This window comes from Herpailurus yagouaroundi, unplaced genomic scaffold (genome assembly GCF_014898765.1).
Source record: "Herpailurus yagouaroundi ecotype Mexico unplaced genomic scaffold, PumYag 139, whole genome shotgun sequence".
NCBI lineage: Eukaryota > Metazoa > Chordata > Mammalia > Carnivora > Felidae > Herpailurus > Herpailurus yagouaroundi.
The window spans coordinates 20,657,863-20,678,687 of record NW_024412394.1 but is presented as its reverse complement, the minus strand read 5'-3'; the positions used below and the strand labels follow the sequence as shown (position 1 = coordinate 20,678,687).

Genomic DNA, 20,825 nt, shown 5'->3' with positions numbered 1-20,825 from the left:
GGGTATTCCTCATTTGGAGTATCACTGCTGTCATAGATAAGGCCTACTGTCTTACATTCTAAGTATGCTGGGATCTATGATCCATGCTTCCCTCACTTGTAATCAATCACAAAGGTGAAATTACTAGGGATCTATCTATTCCCTCCTTCGTTTGCCTCAATAACCCTCCCCACTTTACACCTATCCACAAATCCTATTACCATAGGAAATGGGTTCGGATCTTTTGACCTCAGTTCTGAACCTCTATAGAATATGTAACAAAGACGTGATACATTTAGGTGAGCATGCACACAATGCAGGTTACAAGGGCCCCAAGGAGTGAAGTACTCAATGTGTGTCATACACACTCTTGTCCCACCTTTTGAGTCTACTTGAGACAACAAGAAAGCCAATCTTGGTGCACGCTGACATTACAGAGGGGCAGGTGCTGTAGGAAATCATCAGAAACATGTGCTCCAATATGAACTATGAAAGTGGCTTTCCAACTACGTGTAACAAAAACAGTGTGCTTCATCTATGCTAAAGTGAAAGTTCCCAAACAAAATGTCTTAAGAAAATGTATTTTCCTTATGTATGTTGGGAATGGCTATCAAAAGTCAGGGTTCTAAGTATTTAGCAGCAACAACAAAAATCTTGGACCGTTAAAAAGTAGAGGTTTAAAACAGAAATAATATTGTGGAAACTGCTCAAGTAGACACAAGTTTATTTAGTTAAAATGCCCCCCCCCAATAAATGTCATAATATATCTAGCTTGGAAAGATTTTAGTTTAATTTGTATAAAGAGCCCTATAGATATATAAAACATGCAAAGCAATCCCAACGTCTAACAATCCTTTATTAGTCTTTTCCTTCAGGATTCCCTTTTAATTAAGCCTGCTTAGATAGCTATATCACAGTTGAAATGAAGTACTTCTTTTTTATTTTCCCTCAGAAATTCCCCAAAAAAATCAGATTGGAAAACTAGCCCACTCTAGTTCAGACCTTTTACTGTCTTCTTCATTGGCTTCTCTCACTCACACACATGGAAGTTAAGCAAAAAAAGTATAAATAAATACTTTTTTTTTTTTAAAGTGTGTGAAATGCTGCTCGATTTGTATAGATGGATTTCTAGGTCCTGTGGATTACTTGTGAACAGCGTTCCCTGCAATCTCTCCTCACAACTGTGCTTGATTCCTTTGACAGTGTTTCTACCCTGGATGACTGTAATGACTGAGTGAAGGTGGGTGTTTATAAAGCTCTAGACCTGGACCAGAGACTGCACCTGGGAGCTCTTCTGTTTTATTCCCACTTGTCCTTCAGGCCCAGGTCAGTGCAACTGTGAGGGAGAAGGGAGAAGAGACTCCAAAAAATGGTACCACTATGTTAGGATCTTAAAACCAAAAATAATAGTTTCTTTCACTCCAATAATTAATGTTTTTATCAATCACTTCTATTTGTGATACATGCACACATCTACTTAGGATGTTCATGGGCTCCTGTCCAAACTTTTGTGGACTCATATTTTAGATCCAAACCTTAGAGGGATTTTATGGTCTTTTCTTTTAATATTTCATGTTTTAACTCCTCTGCATGTAAGATTTAACCTGATAAATGGAAGTAAATCTAGTCTACAAACAGAACACAGAATTTAACATATTGGGAAGACCCTATCTTTTTTTTTTGTTTTTTTTTTTTTAATTTTTTTTTTTCAACGTTTATTTATTTTTGGGACAGAGAGAGGCAGAGCATGAATGGGGGAGGAGCAGAGAAAGAGGGAGACACAGAATCGGAAACAGGCTCCAGGCTCTGAGCCATCAGCCCAGAGCCTGATGCGGGGCTCGAACTCATGGACCGCGAGATCGTGACCTGGCTGAAGTCGGACGCTTAACCGACTGCACCACCCAGGCGCCCCATGGGAAGACCCTATCTTAATAACAGGGTATTGAATCAAGGCTTTGAGTATACACAAGACATGAATGACTTATCAAAGAATACCTTCAGGTATGAGTATACAAGAATTGGCTTAGTATTGCACAAATAAACTTTTGCATTAAAGCACATTTTATGTTACTTTCATTGTATATGGACTGATGTTTTTTGCCTGACGTTAGTAGACACAAATTGTAGACATATGCTGTAATTTTAATTTTCATTAGTATTATTTTCCTACTGAGATTTTTTTTAAGTTCATTTATATGTATTGCAGCCCTCTACTTAGTACTTTTGATCTTTGAACCATTCTACACTAGACAATAACTCTCAAAGTAACTTTCCTGTGATAAATCCACTTTTCAATCCATCAATTAACAAATATTTCAACTTACTGCACAATGAGGGTATGGGCATATCAATATCCAGTTTCAATAACATCATTATCCTTCTTTTTTAATGTCTTATTTGTACTCTTACTTGAATACTTTATTGCAACTTTAGTTTTTTTTTTTTAGTTTTTGGAAAACAGAAAAATGAAAGTCTCAATTTTCGTAACATGCTTATCTAATAAATTGAGTATAACAAAGGCAAAGATGGAAATTATTGAACATAGCAAATAAGGCCAATATTTAGTTTTAATCAGATGATCATTGTACACATGTTCCATTGTGAAGGAAAATAATATTTTTTAATGTATAAAATGCCAGAAATGACTGTTGAAAAGGGTATCAAACATTTAAAATAGAACTGGCAATTTTATTTAGAATGTACTTTAACTATTAGAGAACAGAATTACCTCCATAATATGTTATTTGACTTAAATACTATTTGAATTTTACAGACTTTTAGAAATAAACAATGTACCAAAATTGGGGTGCATGGGTGGTTCAGTCAGCTGAGTATGTGACTTCAGCTCAGGTCATGATCTCGTGGTTTGTGAGTTCCAGCCCTGCGTTGGACTCTGTGCTTACAGCTCGGAGGCTGGAGCCTGCTTCGGATTCTGTGTCTCCCTCTCTCTCTGCCCCTCCCCTGCTCATGCTCTGTTTTCCGTCTCTCAAAAATAAACAAAGAAAGAAAGAAAGAAAGAAAGAAAGAAAGAAAGAAAGAAAGAAAGAAAGAAAGAACCTAAATAAAAAACTGTGCTGCTATTGAAAGGTGACAGCAAGAAATAAAGACAAATAAATGGATGAACAGATGGAGAATTAGACAAATAAACAGAAGTAAGAAATGGGGGAGATGGAAAAAGAAAAGATGAAATGTGGCACAGAGAAAGAAGAGGAGCCAAAGGATGAGAAGGGACGAGGAGAGAAGGGAAGAGAAGACAGAGGAAAAGAAAGTAAAGGAAGAGAAGCACAAAGAAGGAAGAAAGAGGCCAGAAACCCTAAGAGCAGACAGAAGATTGGAGGGACAAGAGATGAGAAAGGAAGGGAAGAAATGCACCTGAAGCCAGGAATCGGTGGGGAACACGGTCAACAGCTCCTTAATCTAAGAACAGCTTAGCTTTATTTCACCCTTCTCTAACAATTCAGAAGTTACATTTATCGAAAAAGATGATCCTTTTAAAACATCTGTAAACAGCTGCTGAACGAGCCAAAGGAGGCTAAGTAGTCAGAGCCAAGTCCTGTGAAGAACGGAAGCCTTCGCTTGCTTGTGCAGGAAATAAAGGACAGCGGAACATGCCGCTGAGCGACTCTACTACCGCCATTGAGGTGGAAGAGGCCACTTTTTAGGGCTTTGAAAACTGCCTCTTCTTCCCCAAATGAGTAATGCTTATACAATCAGAGAAGCAACTTGATGATAGAGAACTAAAACCCTTTGAGATGATAATCTGACAGAAGAAGTGAAAACAATGAGCTTCCCAGTGATACAATGGGGAGATGTTAGGTAACATTATTTTATGGTACCCTCAATAAGAAGCACAGAGAATTTCAGAGCAGGATGGGACAGGCTAGTGGAAAACCTGAGACACCAAGAGAATTTAGGCACTTTGTCCAAAATCATGACGAAGTGGTCTGCTAGTGTTCAGTTTCACAGAGGATTAATGAACATACACAGTGCCTGCTGGAACTTTCAGAGAATAGGAATGAAACACTAAGTGAATGGACTATAATTGTTATTAAGTCCCTTAAATGTCAGCTTCCTGAGATCCAGGAACAGTATCCTGTTACCTTCCTACCCAGAGTGGAACTCACTGCTAGGCACAAAATAGTCAATACATGCATGTTTAATGAACGGATAGAGTATAAGAGCACAGAGTCGTAACCTTTAGGTATCAGGACTGCATAACTTTTGTGTAAACTCTTTAGAATAGGCCACTGCCAGTAACATGGAGATTACACCTGACCCTATGCCAGTTCTCAACAGGCTGACTGTCCCTAACTTACCTTTCCCAGAGATGGGTGCTCTCTACAAATTACTTCATACACAGCTCAAAAGATAAAAGTCATGTGCCTTTAGGGGACATCTAGCCTCACTCCTAAGGACAGTACGAAAAGAAAACGAAATTACAAACTGGGTAGTAATTAGATGTCCCCAGAGGAAAAGGTTCCTCATATCAGACATGATCACACGATTCAAACACTTCCCAACATAGATGTGCCCAATGGGTAAATAACCCTTATATTTGGATCATCTCTCCAATCCAGTCTCATCTTCCTCATAGCATCATAGCTGCTGAAAACTTCTTTTGCCTCCCTGATCACCCTACCCCTACCACCTATATACGTTAGCCTCCTGGCTCCTTGAAAAACCCTTCTTCCCAAACCTGGAGCCAACTTTCTCCCACTCCACCTCCACCCATGCCCCTTGTGAGCTGAGACAGACACCACAAAACAATGCTAATGCCCACTGGCCTACCTCAGTAACAAGGAAGCTCCATCTGAAGGCTCCAGCGTGTTTTCTCAGAGAAATGTCAGTGGATTTAATTTGTGATGGAGCTTAGGTGCTACTTGCATAAAATTTAACCCACAATATCTTGAAATCCATAGTTAGAACGCTATTTGGGGGGTGGTGGGGAGAATATATTCTGACTCTCAAATGATAAACTCACCAACAAAATTCTAAAATACATGCCACTTCCAGATTAGAAATAGTTAAATAAACAAAAGTGCATTGCAAAATTAGCAGTAACATTGTGTGGAACAGACTCTGAATTGTGAAACATCCTTGTAGCACTCATATTTTACAAGTTACAGAGGGACAGATATGCAAACTTACCTAACTAGCTAAACAAGGACAACTTGTAATTTGACAAATAATTAGTTAAATTAAGATTAAGTGGGGCCTTTTCAAAAGCTCTTCTCCAACCTGATATGGAGAAGAGGACTGCTTTGCTGGGATCATACTTTTGCCACCAGACTCTCAAGACTTAAGCTACAATGTTACATCTTGGAAACTTATTATTGTATAATGGAATGGAATAAGAAACAAAGTAGGTGCAGGGGAAGTCCCGGTCAAGAAAACACTCAATGTATAAACAGGGGATATGGTAGCAGGAGGAGATACAACAGAAGGAATAATAAAATTAATTAACCCATCCCAAAAGAGTTTAGTCAGTTATAGTTACGGTAATAATCTCGGAAGAGTAATCACAAAACACATCACTGAGTCAGCACCTGAGGTGTGGTTTGTCTCCTATGCAATCCCTTTCAGCAACTATTCAATAGGTACAGCTTCCCACAATAAATTCTGAGCATCTGTGGTCTAGAATGTGCCAGCTTTTAAAGGTAGGATCCACCCAGCCCCTCAGGCAAGCTGTGCAGGGCGCAGCCAGCAGCCTTAATAGGCGTGTCCACCACGTGTGCCCTAAACCCAAAAGCCAGGGGGTGGAATTTGAAACTGGAAGGTGTGGGGACTGTCACCATTCTGGGAATTGCAGGAAGACAGGGAAAAAAACAAACATAACAAAGACCGACCCCCCAACCCTGACTCCATCCTGTTTCACAGCATTCTTATTTAATTATTTTGAAAAACGAAATAAAAAAAAAATTTTTTTTAAGTAACTTTCTCTTCTAAGGCCCTCCCTTTCATCGCTGTAGCCTTGTCCTATCTCTTGTCGGGACTGATTCAGCCTCAGTCATGGATTTCCCTGGGGCTCTTGCATTGGTTGGGGATGAGAAAGGGAAAGAGGGGAGGTGTCTGCCAGTGACCTGGCAAAATGTGTGGGAATCTGGAAATGAGTTGCTGGCCATCTTGGTCTACAGCCTTGACTTCCTGTCGCCAGCATGGCTTTTTCTCAGTGTTCTGGCCTCCTGAGTTCTCATCTCCACTTCTGGGTCGAGACCCTAGAACCAAGAACCTCATCACTCCATGCATGATCAGCATGGTATCCTGTGTCCCCACACCCTCCTCCCTACAAAGCACCACTGTCTCTTTACACACGAACGCAGAAGCTTGAACACACAGGCACTTTCCCTCCTCACACACCTTATCATATAGGTGATAATTCCCCCAACGTGTCACAGAGAAGAGTACCTTTCCAAGTACCTTTCCAGAAACAAACTCCTCTCCCTCTAGAGCAGTGGTTCTCAAAATCCGGTATGTACCAGAATCACCTAGCCAGCGAACCAAAGACCCAGACCCACACTCAGGCCGGCCGACTCGAGGTTGGGAAGCACAGGTCTGGACTAATTCGGGGGAAGAGGCGGATTGGATACAAACAAGAAACGAGATTCGGTCAAGAACAACCTTCCCTTCCAGTTGCAAACCGCAGGGGAGATCGAAAGAACACTCTGGCCCTTCTCCAGCCTACGCCCCCCACCGCACCCCTGCCCCCGGCCCGACCACGTTCCCCCCTGTACTTCCTCCCACGAGGCGCTTCCCAGACCCTCGCCACCGCTTCCTCCCCGGGGTCCGCCGCCAGCACGGACAGCAGCGGGGGAAACAGACCCCGCGTCCACGGTGGGCGGCGCCTGTCCCCGGGGAAACCCGAGCCCACACCCCGCCGGAGACAACTTTTCAAACTTCCCGACGCACTCTCACCTACACGCGAATGAGAGAAAGTACACCCAACAGAGGAGACCGAAATGCCGATCCGCGCGGGCTCCCCAGGGGAGCGCCCCTCCCCCTGCCGGGCGGGCCCGCGGTGGGTGCAGCCTCGGGACCCCGCCGTCCCCGCCCGCCCGGGCCGCGGAGGGCAGCCCGGAGCCCCACTTACGGCCAGGAGCGCCCCCGAGCCGCGCGCAGCCTTGCCCGCCGCCGAACGTTTGCCTCCCAGGAAGCGGCGAGGCGGAGGGAGGGAGGGGAGGGGAGTTACCTGCCGCGCGTCAGGTCGGCGGAGGGAAGCGGGATCCGGCCCCGACCGCGCCTCCCCGGCCTCGGTGCACAGCTAAGTGAGCGCGGGCGGGCGGACCAGTTGCAACAAGTCCCGAGTCGTGTCACGCCAAACCCCGCGCTGCCAGAAAGCGCCTCGGATCCTGTCTGAACTCAGAAACCCAACCCTCCACCCGCCAAGTACAAAGTCTTCCTTCCCCTCCGCCCTCCGGGCTCTCGGGAGATGGCGAGTCCCGACACCTGGAGACCCCAGAGGACCCCCCGCGCTTACCTGGGAAGGGTGGGCCTCGGGAGAGCGGGTTGAGCTCTCACCCCCCCCCCCCCGCCGCGTCCTAGGCTCTGGAATGCGGTGGGTGGGGGGTAAGGTTGAGGGGGCCGCAGGGCTGGGGGGGGGAGGGGAGGGTTGCACCGCCCTCGGGAGAGCGGGGCGGACGGGACCTGCAGTAGGTAATTCCAATCAGCCCAGCAATGCGGGTCCCTACCCAACCGCCTGAGTGTTTCCAGGCTTGGAAAAGACCAGGAGGTGGAAAGGCGGTAGAAACCGTACTTGTGCAGGTACCTTTTTGTGTGGAAGAGCAGTTTTAAACATCATCAAAGATTGGGCATCCACTCTGGACTGTTGTGGTTGCTGACTTGAGATGAAAAGATATTCTTTAAAATAGGAATACCTGCGTGAAAAGCAGGTCACTCTAGGAGCAAGGTTAGGGGAATAGAGGCATTACAATTTGGTTTCAACACAAAATAATTACAGCAATTATTAATAATTTAAATAAAATTTATTTTAAAAATTTGTCTATAGCTCCATAAATCTGTTAGGAATGTTTCTGATGATTGTATAACCATATAGTCTTCGAAGTATAGCCACTTGCAGCAAACGTTAAAAATGCAGCCTAGTACGGGAAAAATGAAACTTAGGGTCATAATAAGCACATTTTAAGCTTTTGGCATGATATGTAAATTATCATAAAATGGAATTGACCTTAAAAATGACTTTTATGGATATTTTGCCCTGAATAAAACACTTGGGGAAAATGTGAAACTATTGGGATTTGAGTTAGGTCTTGATTGATGAGTAAGTAGACTTAGACTGGAGGATGAGATTTACATATTCTAGATGCTGAAGCAGCAGCGAGCAAAGGACTAAGTCAGAAAGTAAAAGCAAGTTCCAAGAGGAACAAAAGTAGGCTTCCAGATTGTGATATCTGTGATTTATAGTTTGCTTTTTTCCACAGTATCTAGAGAATTATCTTGGTTTTTATATATGTGGCTTTTGTCTTCTGTTCCTGTAATTTACATGTCTAATCTTTTAACATATATTTTTTAATTTTTATAATGTTTATTAATTTTTGAGAGAGAGAGTGCAAGCAGGGCAGGACAAGAGAGAGGGAGACACAGAATCTGAAGCAGGCTCCAGGCTCTGAGCTGTCAGCACAGAGCCCGACTCTGGGCCCCAACTCACAAACTGCAAGATCATGACCTGAGCCGAAGTCAGATGCTTAACTGACTCAGCCACCCAAGCACCCCAATGTTTTTGCAATCCTGGTCTTCATTTCTGATACACAATCATCCGACTCACTCAATTCATGTTATCTGTGTGGTATTTCACTTACTGGTTTGCTTTCTCAATGTGCAAAAATAATTCTGAATGTTTCTTATGAGCATTTGGGACTGCATTCATAAATATACACTTAATTAAAAATAGCAAGAATATTTAGACCACATAAGTTACAATGGGCCCATAGGAAATCTAATTTTGTTAAGATATTCATTCATACATAAATCAAGTGAAATCTCAAAGAAGGATATCTACTAAAGTGTTAAAATTATTAAATAGCTAATGAAAGAGAGCAAAGTGTAAGTGGAGAGGGAGAATCTATTAAAGGTACTATGCTAAAGGCTTTCTGCCCTTAGAGGGATGGAAGATGTAAAATTGACCTGACCCTTAAGGAGCCTAAGCCAGGTGAAGAGGGGACACAAGCTCAGGGAAAGGGAGCTAATAGCACAAGCCAGTGTGAGGAACTAGAAGTGGAAAGCACGTTGGTCTTTATTTAACAGGTAAGAGGAAGAAATGATAAACTGCTTACATCATTAAGGATTGCTGATGGCTTCACAGAACTGTTGGAATTTGAACTGAATAATGACAAAAGCGAGTATCAATAGACTAAGCTTGTGTCCCTTCAAGACTTTTATTCTTTTTAATTTTTTTTAATGTTTATTTCTTTTTGGGAGAGAGAGAGAGAGAAAGAGCGAGCGTGAGTGGGGAGGGGGCAGAAAGAGAGAGGGAGACACAGAATCCGAAGCAGGCTTCAAGCTCTGAGCTGTCAGCACAGACCCCGACGTGGGGCTCGAACTCACAAACTGTGAGATCAAGACCTGAGCCGAAGTCGGACGCTTAACCGACTGAGACACCCAGGTGCCCCCCTTCAAGACTTTTAAAATATACATATTTTAATGCAGTTTAAGACAAGGCTTCAAGGCAGATAAAGCCACCCCTAACAGAAAGAATGTCACCTATAACAATAACTAGGGGAACCTGGGTGGCTCAGTAGGTTAGTCATCAGACTCTCAATTTTGGCCCAGATCGTGATCTCACGGTTTGTGAGTTTGAAGCCCTTGCAAGCCCCGTGTGAGCCCCATGACCGTGTGTGAGTTTGAGCCCCGCACTGACAGTGCAGGCCTGCTTGGGATTCTCTAGCTCTGTCTCTCTCTGTCTCTCTGCCTCTCTCTCTCTTCCAAAAAAACACACACAGAGTAATAAACTAGATGTGTTTATCAAAAACATTTTTCCTGGGCGCCTGGATGGCTCAGTCGGCTGAGTGTCAGACTCAGGCTCAGGTCATGATCTCATGGTTAGTGAGTTCAAGCTCCTCCTCCGTCAGGCTCTGCGCTGGCAGCCCCAAGCCTGTTTGAGATCGTCTTTCTGCCTGTCTCTATGCCCCTCCCCTGCTCATGCTCTCTCTCTCTCTCAAAAATAAATAGACATTTAAGAAGAAACACAACATTTCCCCCATGTACTTGGAGGGAAGTTAGGAAGTAAAATTACTAATAGTGTTGTCAAAACCTACTCCTGGCTGAATCATCACATTAGTTTCATAGTCTTGAGACATTTCATGTTAAGACTGCTGTGAAAACTATTGACTTTATAATCATTTCATATATCTGCCACATGTAAATTGTTACATAAGGTATTATGTAAGTTTTACTAGTTCAACACATAGAGCGTTTTCTGTAGGAAAGTCATTGTGCCAGGCACTAGGCAGAGGATAAAAAGATTAATAAAGCATAGTAGATGTAACTAGGATTCATTCATGTTTATCTGAATTCTTGTGTGTGCTTATGGTGTGTGTCAAGATAGAACAACTTAAACTCAATTTAAAGTCTACAAAGATGTATTTTAAAAAAAAAAGTTCAAAAAGATGTTACAGTAGTTGTGAAAAAGAGGTGTGGAAAAATATAATTAAATAAAATTAGATATATAAGTTAATAATTATTTTCCATCACTGAATTCCTTTAGAATGAATGAAAAATACATTTATTTTTATTTTTGAGAGAGAGAGAGTGTGAGCTGGGGAGCCACAGAGAGGGGTGAGGATAGAAGATCCAAAGCAGGTTCTATGTTGACAGCAGTGAGCCTGATGTGGGGCTTGAACTGATAAACTGGGAGATCACAACCTGAGCTGAAGTCAGATGCTGAACCAACTGAACCACCCAGGTGCCTGGAAAAATACATTTTTATACTTTGTACTTTCTCCACTCTTCAAAATTACTATGTAGTACTATGTAGTTGTTGTTGTTTTTTTTTTTTAATCTGTAAGTATCTAAAATGTTAGATCATTGTAACAAATTATTTCAGGGAATGTGGTAGAGAAATAAAATGACAAAACAGGAGAAAACCATGGTCCTCTCTAATAGGTAAACTCATTACATCCTATCCTCGCATGAAGACATTCCTTCTTTTCTTTCTCTTTTCAGCAGATCAAATATATGAAAAGACGTATAAGGTTGTTTGCATTTTCTATAACACACACACAGGGGTTTTTAAAATATTGCCAGTATTACTGGTAAAAATGCATAGTCATGCAATTAAGTGGAGGGACAGAATATGAAGTAATGCTAATAGAAGACATTTTATATAAAGAACTGATTATTGTAATTATTCAACGTTTTAAATATTCATTATTAGTCTTTTTTTTTTTTTTTTGGTCAGTATTTGCTAAAACATAGGAATATTGTCCAATTTAAATATGTTTTAAATTACTTCTCCTAAAAAGTCATGAGCTATTTGTCATTGTTATGGATGAATAGGAATGCCATATTCAGAGGTATTTATTTGATCATGGCAATGTGTAACAGTTATTATCACCAAAATTACTAACACAATCACAGGCATCCATTGTTATCCTATGTTGTATAAATTATGTAGGAATACATCAGCAGTGATCATTCTAGGTGTCCTTAGAGGCAATATTTACCCGCACTAGATTTCACAGAGGTCAACTGAGGTCTGCAATATAAATTGTACTTTTGTAATTAAAAGAAAAAGAGAATGAGAGAGAGAGAGAGGAGAGGGAGAATCAGTGAACTGCCAATTCCATCTGCCTTTTCCGGAAGGTCTAATTTGCAGATGTCTGCAACTCTGTATCACTGATGTCTCCCAGATATAGCAGGTTTATTTGCACTTCATGCCTTTGTCTACCCCTGCTCAGTGGGTCTCCAGCCTGTGATGCCCCCTTGCTCCTTTCTGCCTCTTTGTAGGATAGCCATCACTCAAGACTCACCTCTATTCCATCGTTTCTAACCTTAGCTTTGCTGGTGTGGGCTCCTTAAAATGCTTAAGCTTTAATCCCTTTTCTACTTTGCTACCAAAGATATGTGACCTTTTAACATCCCTATTATTTTCTTTGTTTATTTGTTTTCTTCGTTTGCTTTTTGTTTTGTTTTGTTTTGTTTTCTGGGCTGTTATCTTCTGGTATAATTTAATCTTCCCTCTGTCTTGTCTTGTCTTCCAATCAGATCAGTAGTTCTTGGTAGAAGAGATACCGGGGCGCCTGGGTGGCGCAGTCGGTTAAGCGTCCGACTTCAGCCAGGTCACGATCTCGCGGTCCGTGAGTTCGAACCCCGCGTGGGGCTCTGGGCTGATGGCTCAGAGCCTGGAGCCTGTTTCGGATTCTCTGTCTCCCTCTCTCTCTGACCCTCCCCCGTTCATGCTCTGTCTCTCCCTGTCCCAAAAATAAATAAACGTTGAAAAAAAAAATTAAAAAAAAAAAAAAAAAAAGAAGAGATACCAACCCATAGGGGATATTTGGAAAACGCTATAATGATTCAGGGCTCTACAGGAACTTGGTGGATGAGGTCTGGAATAATATATGTCCTATAATATGTCCTTCACAATGGAAAATTACCCCATGTCTTGTACAAATAACAGCTGTCCTGCTGGACATAATGAAGGTGAAAATGCCATTAATAATTACCTAAGACTAGCTAAGACTAGGACATCTCTTTTTGCATACAAATACAAGACTTTTTTTTTTTTTTTTTTTTTTTTTTTGCACAGTTTGAACATATATTGAATCCTAGGAATCCAATTACACTATATTTTTTAATTTAGACATTTTCTATTTCCTTTTTTTAAATCACAGTACTAATGGAACTGCATCAGAGTTACCAATAAAACTCATCCGTCTCCTGATGTAGGAGACTGTACGTCAAGCCTCTGACAACTTCATGTTTTCTGTCTTAGTTGTGTGTGGATATTTATATACTAAAACAAAGAGCATGTTTTGTAAATTGCTTATACTTATAATAATTAGGCATGACATCACTTTTTAAAAATATGTACATAGGTTATTTTATCAAGAAATTTCATTCTGTTTCACTATAATAAGGGGACATTGACCTTGTTAACCTAATTTGTTCAGAATCATAGAGGGGCATTGGGTCTGGGTGGTGAGAACCACAGAAAAGGATTATATCCCCTTTTATGGGAGAAGCAGGACAGAAAGGAGGGGTTAGCCAAGTAGAAAACTAGGATTCACCGAGGAATTTCTCTGTACCATGCATGGTATCCTAGATTCTAATATATACCTGGTACTTGACAGGGCCAGCATAGTGATGGCATAGAACTGCTAAGTGATAAAAGAATGAATAGTTCGAAAATATAAAACATTTACTGAATGATAACAACTAAGTCCTTCACATGGATATTCATGCATGGTCTGGCCTGCTACTCTGCTACCACAGGGCATCTCCTCCCCTCCTCCCCCACCCGCCTCTACCCACCATTTTGTTTTCTTTTCTTTCTTTTCTTTTCTTTCCTTTTCTTTTCTTTTCTTTTCTTTCCTTTCCTTTTCTTTTCTTTCCTTTCCTTTCCTTTCCTTTCCTTTCCTTTTTTAAGTTTATTTATTTTGAAAGAGAGAGAGAGAGAGAAAGAGAGACAGCGCGAGTGGCAGAGGGGCAGAGAGAGGGAGAGAGCCAGGAGAACCCCAAGCAGGGTCTGCACTGTCAAAGCAGAGTAGTGGGGCTCGAACTCGTGAACCATGAGATCATGACCAGAGCCAAAAGGAAGACTTGGACACTTAACCAGCTGAACCCCCGGTGCCCCATACACTTGCTATTTTCTGAGATCTAGCCCTATCGACCCTTTCAGTTAATTTGTTTCAACAGATTCTCTTCCTCAGGGCATTTGCAAATGATCTTTCTTTTGCCTAAAAAACTATCTTGACCCTGCTCCCCTTCTTTTTCTTTGAGGAACTTATTCTGTAAAACTATTCCTGTATTTGTTTTAAAAAATATTTTTTTTCTTACTCAATATCACTTCATGGAAATCCCTGTGTCAAAAGGTAATACACCAATTAGTTTTTTTAGTGGGTTTAAATTATCCTTTTGTGAGGATATCTATTCTATATGCGGCATTCCCCTATTTATTAGAATTTTATGTTGATGATATTTTTCTATTTTTTACAATGTTGAACTAAATATTCTTATATATTTTTTTTTTAAATTTTTTTTTCAACGTTTATTTATTTTTGGGACAGAGAGAGACAGAGCATGAACGGGGGAGGGGCAGAGAGAGAAGGAGACACAGAATCGGAAACAGGCTCCAGGCTCCGAGCCATCAGCCCAGAGCCCGACGCGGGGCTCGAACTCACGGACCGCGAGATCGTGACCTGGCTGAAGTCAGACGCTTAGCCGACTGCGCCACCCAGGCGCCCCAATATTCTTATATATTAAAAAGAAAAAAATCTATGAGCTCCTCCTTCAGAGTTAAATGATGCTTTCATCCAAGGAATGCCTTCTGGCTTTTCATGCCAGATGAGTTCTAGGTTTATAAAATTTCATGTTCCTTTTCTTCCTAAAAACTATCAAACTTAGAGGCGCTTGGGGGAATCAGTCAGTTAAGCGTCTGACTTCAACTTCGGTCATGATTTTGCGGCTTGTGGGTTCCAGTCCTGTGTTAGTCTCTGTGCTGATAGTTCAGAGCCTGTAGCCTGCTTTGGACTCTGTCTCCCTTTCTTTCTGCCCCTCCCCATTCACACTCTGTCTCCCTCTCTCAAAAATAAACAAACACTAAAACATTTTTTTAAAAACTATCAAAATTGGGACACCTGGGTAGCTCAGTCGGTTAAGTGACCGACTTCAGCTCAGGTCATGATCTCACGGTCTGTGAGTTCGAGCCCCACATCAGGCTCTGAGCTGATAGCTCAGAGCCTGGAGCCCATTAGGATTCTGTGTCTCCCCCTCTCTCTGCCCCTCCCCCACTCACGCTCTGTCTCTCTTTCCTTTAAAAATAAACATCAAAAATTTTTTTAAAAAAACTATCAAAATTATAATTGTAGGTTTATTTATGCAAAGCCTGACTTCTCTTGTTCCCAGAGAACCCCCACTAATTCCCAGAGAAGCATCCATCTGTTCCCATCATCATTGTACCCCTAGTGCATAGTAGGGACTCAATACATACATGAAGAATGAAGGAGAGAATGAATGAAGTAAATGAATTCATTAAGTGTTATACCTGAGTATGCCCTGTCTTTCATTGTTACAAGTAATGCTGGCATGCTCTCCCTTTTTATCTCTTAACAACTCCTGTAGCTGACATTTCCTCTTTCCTTCTGAGAATTGAGAATTGTTACAAGGGTGAAAAGGATAAATGGAAGAGACTGTGAGCTTCAAAAATGTGACTTCTACATTCTTCAATATCAAACTTTCAATATCAAAATTTATCTCTTAATCATTTTTAGAACCACTAGAGAGTAGTTATTCATACATAAACACAAGCAGAAACACTTTCGAAGAGTGCCCTTTTCTGCCTTCACCGCTCTCCCCTTATGACAAAAGTATATTTCCCTAGTGGAGATTAAACTGGAATTTAATTTAAATACACTAAACTTCACTTTAAGCAGATGTTCCCTAAGGCTCCAATTCTGCTTACAAACACAGGCAAAATAAAATCCACCATCATTATGGTTGTTAGTTGGAAAAAAAGAATTGAGAGAGAATGTTTAACCAAAGGGAAAAAAGTTACAAAAATATATGGAATACTATTTCCATAAACAGATTACATGGTATTTGCTACTATACAAGGAATACGGTTTTTTACTTTTTAAAAATCTCTTATAAAAAGCAATTATTGGGATACTGAGCATCTGGCATAAAAAAAAAACTGGTAAGAAGATAATAAAAATTCAAATGGAACAGAGATTGATTTATAATACCATTACCTAAATTTACTGAGCCCATGTTTTAGAGCCACGTGATTTTCATTCAAATCCTGGGTGACTCATGAGTCCTTAACATGGCAACTTAAATTCTTGTGTTTCCATATCCCTAGATCTGGTATAATTATAATAATGCTGACTGATCTTAAATTGATGTTGGGTAGCTTAGAAAACCTGCAACTACCATACGAAAATCCGATATTACTATGGATATCCTTACTACAGACATTTTGCATCTATTGCAAACATCAAAGCCAAGGCAAGCTCTATGATGAATTAAAACAGAAACACAGTCTTAGTATCTATGTCTCAGAAGTGCATTCTGATGCTTCATTTAGGATGATTATATTCTAAAGTGGTCATCTGATATCTCAAAGTAACCCCCCAGAAATTAATTTTTCACTTTGCACAACCTATGAAATAAGGGAAGGAAGGCATTTGTCTTAAATTAAGCCAATCGGATTTTCTCTTGGAATTTAGAGACAACTTCAGTGTGTGTCTGGAGCTATCAAATCAGTCTGTGGAGTAACTGTATTTAGTCATATAAACAGAAAAACAAACCTGATTTGCAAAGAGGATGGGGACACAAAGAGACAGTGCAAAGTAGGAACAAAAGACGACACTACTTGTCCTAATTGTTTTCCATTTCCTAAATTGAGATTCTGTTGTGGGCTTGACTGCAATCCTGCCCTGGGACCATGGGACATGTGTCCAGTTTCATAATGTATTTTCCATTCCTATGTTTGTAAATACAAGCTGGTTTCTGTTGCCTGTGATCTAGGAAATTCTAACTAATGACTCATTTTAGTATCAGGTGAAAGGCGAGAATAATAGACCTTCAGAGAATGTGGAACTGGCTAAGTCAGTAAAGGGTCAGGTTCAGGGAGGGTTTTCTCATGCCAGAGGAAGAAATTGATAGTCCATACCATACCACAATAAAGTATTTGATTGAGCTATTATCTGCTGGCTCTTGAGACTTTGAGCACCTACCAATGACGAACATTCGTGGAAATAAGGGCATGGATGGGAGTGTGTTGTTTGCACCGTGAAATTTTTAGGTTTAGTCCAGGATATGCTTCAGTCCTTCATTCAGCTGCAAGCATATAAAGAAAACCTGGGTCACTTATTTAAAATATTTGAGGTTTAAACAAAATAAAAAAATCATGAATAACATGAACTGCAATTGGTAGATTTACCGGTACTATGGATAAAATTGAGGCACGGATTAAAAAACTACAGAATCCAGGGGCCTAGGTGGCTGTGTCAGTTAATCATCTGACTTCAGCTCAGGTCATGATCTCACACTTGGTGAGTTCGAGCCCCACGTCGGGCTCTGTGCTGACAGCTCAGAGCCTGGAGCCTGATTCTGATTCTGTGTCTCCCTCTCTCTCTGCCCCTCCCCTGCTCATTCTCTGTCTCCCTCTGTCTCTCAAAAATAAAAATAAACATTAAAAAAAAAAAGAGGCGACTGGGTGGCTCTGTCAGTTAAGCATCCGACTTCCGCTCAGGTCATGATCTCACAGTTTGTGGGTTCCCCGTGTTGCTCTCTGTGCTGACCGCTTGGAGCCTGAAGCCTGCTTCGGATTCTGTGTCTCCCTCTCTCTCTGCCCCTCTGCAGCTTGCTCTCTCTCTCTTAAAAATAAATAAACATTAAATTTTTTTTAAAATTAGAGAATCCAAATATTGAGAGCATATATATCAAACCTGATCACCCTCTCCCACTCTTACGTCTTTAAAGCAGCCTTCAGACATTTGTGTCTGATAGTAATGATCTCTGCACTTCAGTGTAAAGCTCATTCCATCACTACATTGTCATGAGAAAGGACCAGGATGGGGTCCTGGTAAGGAAGGATCCCACTGTTACCCATCATGATCTGTGGCTTAGGCCCAACATCAGAGAGAAATGGGGATGGTTGAGAAATGGTGACAGCCCATGATTACAGGCAGAGAACTTTGATGGTAAAATAGGCTTTGGAGAGCGTCCTTACAGGTAGTGTCGTGTGGAAACGTTTTCTAAACAAACTGAATTCCCCAAAATGAAGCCAGATGACAGTCCAGGAGGTTTCAGGGCAGTGTGAAACTCTGAGGAACAGTGAGCCATGATAACAAATAGCATGGGGAGTGTTATCCACTTGGGTCACTCTCAGACCCAAATCCAAGCACCACCAGGAAGTAAGGGTTGTTTGCATGCCGATGTGTGTGTGCATACACACACGCCCACACACGGAGGAGCCTTCCTCATGCTCCTCTCCAGGGTGGCCCGGAAGTGTACTGCACAAGGAAAAGATTAAGATTTACTTCATTAAAGACTCATCTTGTTTTTTTTTTTTTCCCCATCATTGTTTATCAGGTATGTTGACCATGGTTAATGTTATATTTTTAGGTCATGAGATATAATGTGATGAGAATCCATACCGGGATAGGCTTCAAATGAACTAGAGAAGGAATGAATTTCATTTGGGGAAAATTAACCCATTAAAAAGCCCCTCAATTGTTTTTTTATCCAACCAATAACCCCCTTTTTTTGGAAAACCATATTTCTCCTGTTCCTTTTGTAGCTAACGGGTTGAGAATCACAGCACCTCTTCATTCCACCCACATCCATGATGTCAGCATATGACATAGCCTTCTACATTTTATTGGAAAAGAAAAAATTGGGGGCAGGCTGCTCAAATCACCTAAATAGGGCCAATCAGATTGTCTCTGGAATCGAACTTCCAACATTAACATCATTTTTTTTTCTTTTTTAAATTATAAAATATCTTGGGCATACTAAAATGTATAAGGAATAAAACAACAAAGATCCATGTAAACCAATACAGCTAAAGTTCCTAGGTACCCCACCATAGCTCATTCTCCCGTGGTCTCACAGAGATAGTCATGCTCTCTGATTTGTTGTTTCTCATTCTCATGTGTATCCTGACACTTTCTTTCTTCACATATGTATGCATCCCTAAGTGACATAGAGGATTATGTTGTAAAGCTTAAAACTATAACAAAATATCGCAATGCAACTAGAGAATTAGAAGCTGTCTTTCTGATGAGATTGTCAAACTAAGCTCCTTCTAAGGTGAAGGAGCCAGGAATACTGGACTCCTTTCTTAACTGCACGAAGGAATGATGGAGGAGGAAATTAAACCAATTTATGAAGAAAAATAAACCATAAACAGGAGGGTGAGGGAGGGAGGAATTTTATATGATGATTGAGTTCTAGATACAACCAAGTATAAAAGCATCAAACCCATTCTGTGCTATATTTTATCCAAGTTGTGTTTCGACACTTGCACCTCAAAGAATCCTCATATATAAAGTGGTGTCTGTCGTGGATTCTAAGTCTAATGTTCTCTCTTGTCTAGCAAGAGGGGGGGATGCAGGATTAAAGTGAAAGATTGCTAATGTCTGGGAAAAGACAAGAGCCCCAAATAAGGGTCCTTGCCCCATATTTATTAAGATCAGAAGGTTTACAAACATGATAGGTGTGTACAAAGAGACAAAGAAACTGGGAACATTAACTTGGGGATGTGAGGGAAAAGGGGGGTTTTGAAGGAATACAGTGTTTGGGGTTTGGGTCAATATAAAACAAAATCCTGGTGCTGGACAAATGGGCAGATGGTTATTAATGGCAGACAGGAGGTGCTGGGTCCATTTATCTTAGCTAGCCTAGGGGATGAGACAGATATAAGGCACTTTTTCTCTTGTTAACCATCTCCGCTCTAGGCTGCTTTGCCTGCAGTGCAGTGGTCCATAGTCCAATTCACCTGTTTACCTAACTTGGCCCTTTCCTCCTGTGAAAGCAGCTTTTCTGATATAGTACTAAATTGGGGGCCATTTTTTCCCTGCATGCCTAACTTTGTTTACCTCATATACCTTTGTATTGGGATACTTTGTGCCCATTCCTATTTTGGGTCTTTGACCCTCCCTCTATATTCTGGGATGCCTTTGCACCTCCCTATTCTTGGGGTCCCAATCTGGTTTACCCAAATTCAGGTGTGAGCATTCAATGGCTTTGTATTTCTTTATGCCTTGTTAACCCATTGGTGTAAGCCCAGGGGATTCCTAAGCTGATTCCCCACAGTATCTTGAAAAAGAATTCTGCAGGTAACAGGACCCTAAAATAGGAAATTGAGTCCAGATGTCATTGTGATCAGCAATGATCTCTGTCTCTGGACTGAAAGGCAGAAATATTTGATACGTCTCTGATGTATCCTAGAATTCAGACCCCCTGCCTTCCTTAGGTGGAACCTTTGGAGCCCTAGCAAATATACGAGAATAGTAGCAAATTTAGCAGCCTCCAGTGAGATCTTGCAAGAATGGGACAAGGTTGGATTCCCAAGCCAGAAATCTGTAAGCAGAAGGAGAACAGCATTTAGAGTTGTTGATAAAGCACAACATAGGAATCTGAGATGGCTGAAAGAGAACCAGTGTTTTGTTAATCGTAAAACAGAACAAATTATTTGCCCCCCCCCATAAAGTGAGAACAAGTGAAAGCAGAGATAAGAAAATAATATTGGTATCAAGGAATAGTTTAAGTTACAGACTTCATCTTCCAAACATCTCCTAATATTTGTACCCAGACTGACAGAGTTAATACTCTCTCTAGGAGGCAAATAATGAACGCATTATCTTCTGAGATGTAGTAGGACAGGGCAGAGGTGGGCTTATCCTTACTACCATCAGCTGAGGGCTAAGTGGAAGCCCTGTAGCAATGATATTTGAGAGATAAGCAGAGCATTAGAACAATTATGGGGAGAAAATCAGTGGATTCAGTGTTCTTGATCCAGGATTTCTATTGCTAATTATTCTGTGGAAATTTCAGAAATAAATTAACAAGTAGAAGAGTGGGAATTTTAGAAAATTTAATTTTCAGAGAACCCTCAAGCCAGGAAAACAGGGATCTATTATTGCTCAACCATTAATTCAACACTCAAG

General features: G+C 41.1%; 1 protein-coding gene across 2 annotated transcripts in view; it reads right to left on the bottom strand.

Moving 5' to 3' along the window:
- Positions 1-7,152, bottom strand: part of FAM83B (family with sequence similarity 83 member B) — an 87,304-nt gene extending 80,152 nt beyond the window's left edge. Inside the window, exon 1 of one of the 2 annotated variants that reach the window (XM_040473788.1) lies at positions 7,067-7,152. The gene's annotated coding sequence lies outside the window, so the exon portion shown is untranslated. Of the gene's footprint in view, positions 1-6,891; positions 6,911-7,066 lie in introns of those variants that run through there. The other variant, XM_040473789.1, reaches the window with a different exon arrangement.
- Positions 7,153-20,825: the final 13,673 nt, after the last annotated feature.